Source organism: Triticum dicoccoides, chromosome 3A, assembly GCF_002162155.2.
Source record: "Triticum dicoccoides isolate Atlit2015 ecotype Zavitan chromosome 3A, WEW_v2.0, whole genome shotgun sequence".
Lineage (NCBI taxonomy): Eukaryota > Viridiplantae > Streptophyta > Magnoliopsida > Poales > Poaceae > Triticum > Triticum dicoccoides.
In genome coordinates this window covers 633,846,236-633,849,637 of record NC_041384.1, presented here as the reverse complement: position 1 = coordinate 633,849,637, position 3,402 = coordinate 633,846,236, and positions in this window count along the sequence as shown.

Here is a 3,402-nt window from a genome sequence, read left to right as displayed (position 1 = left end):
GTGCATGCATAGGTATTGTCGGAGCTTCACGGATGACGAGGAGGAGTGCAAGTGCCAAGGAACAACTACACCATCCGTGAGGGAAGCCTGGAAGCGACGACGGAAGAAGACGGAGCTGCTGAAGCTACAACGGCCGGACATCCGGCGCCTGGGCAGATGCACTGCCCCAACAGACGGCCAACAACATTAGCAGCCGGACATCCGGCGCCAGCCCCGGACATTCGGCGCCTCGCCAAGTCCCGGACATCCGGCCTCGGCCCCGGAAATCCGGACACCGCCGAACCCGAGAGCAACAAGACCAACCCCGCCAGCCCGGACATCCGGCCCCTCCAGCCCAGACATCCGGCCCTCCGCGAACGCCCGGACGTCCGGCCTTCCCTGCCTGCGTGCAATGCATCTGGGCCGAGGCTTATGTACCCCTTCGCCCCTTAGACTATATATACTCCCCCTCCACCTATGTTTTAGGGTTAGCGTTGTGATAGCTCATTTGAGAGATAGAGCTTCGCTCATCCATATCGGATCTACTCCATGAGAGAGACCGCGGCCCCTCTACGGAGAAGATCCACCTTGGATTCAAGACCTTCTCACGGAGAAGACATCAAGACCTCCTCACGGAGAAGAACCGGTTACCCTTTGTATCGTCCCTTGTTGATCGTGGATCTTGTATCTCTCTTTGTGTTTCGAGGATCTAGCACATGTGTGATCGTTCTTGTTGGTTTTAGTGTTTCTCTCGTGTTTCCCCTCGTGATTCCCCTCGTTTTCCCCCTCGTGTTCTTCGTGTTCATCGCAGGATCCGCTCCTTTCGTGAAAGATCGGGCCACTAGGGTTCTACCCTACATCAATGAGCAGTGATGTCATGCCATGTATGGAATTTGGGGTTTCTTTGGGCTACAATCATTAGCGCCCCTAGCAGCTCGAAGACAAGTTGCATGCTAAGGAGGAGGCGCTATAGTCACATCTCCCAAACATGAGATGAGATCCCCAATCTCCATGTTAGGTAGTCTATCCCTCAAATTAGGAAGATATCTTTTAACTTGGTTCTTAAGAATAAATATCTACATTATTTTATTTTATTTAGACCCTTATATAACGAGGAACTCATGCAAGACATAAAGCAAGAAATAATTGGAATAATAGTTTCTTCTGTCCTAGCTCCAAGGGCGAGAGCCTCTCCAAACCATAGTACACTTCGGTAGTACAAAGCAGATGGTGTAAGTCGAAATTAAAATTGAATGAAATGGGTCAAAAATAATGCACATTGCATGTATTTATTAGTTTGCATTTTCACAAGATTGACAATATGTGGCGAGTACTATGGATGATAAGTAGTTTTCTATGATGTCAACATTATGTACTCTAAAATCTAAATGACGAGGTACCTATTTGTCTCGTGCGTCAATGGTTGGATAAGGGATCGATTTTTTCACTAGCATTATGTCGATGTTGTTTCAACATTGAGCCATTCATCCTAGTTTTTAAGTATCCACGTGTCTTTCCTCCCCCTCTTCCCTTAGCACCATGTAGGTGAGATACCTAGTCGGAGGAAGATGCCCTATACTCAACTGAGGAGTGTCCAGGGGCTCCCAAGTTCTGCACCTTGTGTGACTGAGTAGGCACTCATAATGGATAAGAACATGTGCGCTAAATTTTGGATAACATGTGCGCTAAATTTTGGATTCAAGTGTTACGGGAGATATATTCCCTGTAATAGTGGGATCACCTGGTGGTATCGTACCCCCGGTGCAAAGGTAGCTACCTAATTACCAACACACATCAACTCATATAAGGTGTAGACGACCCTGCGTTGAGGATCATTTAACTTTGGGAGCAACATGCTTTATGCATATTAGACCTATGCTATTGTAATCGTCTCATTGATCAATACAATACAACAAGCATGTTGTCTGTCTTTTACCCATTCGAGTGGCTTGAACCCTGGGTAAAATCTCTAAGTCGTTTTTGTCGCTATCGAGATCCCTTCATGTGCCACCCTCTATTATCTTTGACCTTCAATGGATCTTAAGATCGCCGGTGCATTAATCATCAACACACCATCTTCCTATCATACAAGGCTTCATACCGCATCTCATGTTCTGCCACTGTTTGATATGACGATTCCAGTACCCCTTCATCGTCGCTCATGTACTTTTGGCCCCACTTGCAACTGGTAGCACTACCATTGCCTTGCACTATCATAGTGGTACCCTCAACCAATGCACAATGTTGTTTACCCGAACATTGAGTTGGCGTTTGCGGTGTTGTCTCGCTCCATGGCCTACCATCACATGGAGATAAAGGTGCAACACAATCAACAAAACAAGGGTGGAGGCAAAGTGGTGACTTAGGATGTTATACCCCGTGGCACATAAATATGCATGTGGGTCCAATTGGCGATCGTGTCAATTAACCACATGGTAACAAAAGTTTGCATTGTTTGATCAGATGCGCCCATACCCATTTGGGGTTAGTGATACTTAGGCAGGCTTCCTATGTCCTAGTACATTAACCTATCTAGGTTGATGAACCCAGGTGTCACCCGTCTAGCATGGTGAACCTGCATTAACCCGTCTAGGTTGATAAATGTAGGTGTCAACCGTTTAGCATGGTGAACCTGCATTAACCCATTTAGGTTTGATGAACGCATGTGTCACCCGTCTAGTGTGGTGAACCTGCATTGACGATGGTCGTTGGTTGCCATTGGTGCCCACTCTCATACGCGTTACTTCTTCTCCCAGATCCCTCCTCCCCCTCCCACGCATTACTAGCGTTACTTCTCTTCCTAGATCCCCCCTCCCACGCGTTACTTCTCCTCCCAGATCCCGCCTCCCCCTCCTATGCGTTACCTCTCCTCCCAGATCCCGCCTCCCCCTCCTATGCGTTACCTCTCCTCCCAGATCCTGCCTCCCCCTCGCGCTGATTCGGCGCCGGCCCCTCGCTAATCCAATAACAGAGCACCGATTTTAGATTTTCCATACCTTAAAAATGCATACCAAAAATGATACTATATGCAGCAGCAAAAGTAAATGCTACGGATTTGTTTAGGGAGAAGAATGAATGCCACAGACGCACTGTATGTGACTACAGCTGCACTCCGCCCTCGCCTCCTCTTAACTGCGCGCACACGACCCGGACGGCGACACGGGCGCTGCGCGGTGCGACCCACCCCGCGTTATGATGGGCTGCGTGCGCGTGTGGCAGTAGCAGCAAGCAGTTGGCCAGCCAGCCAGCCAGCCAGCAGCCCCGGACCCTCCACCAGTCTCCAGTCTCCCCCCACCCCCCTCCTGCCGCCGCTCGAGTGCCCGCTCGCTCCCTCGGCTACTCCCCCGTGCCGTCCCGTCCCGTCCCGTTCTGGCGTCCTACTACTCCAAGCCGAGGCCTACCCACCCGTCCGCCCCCATCCTC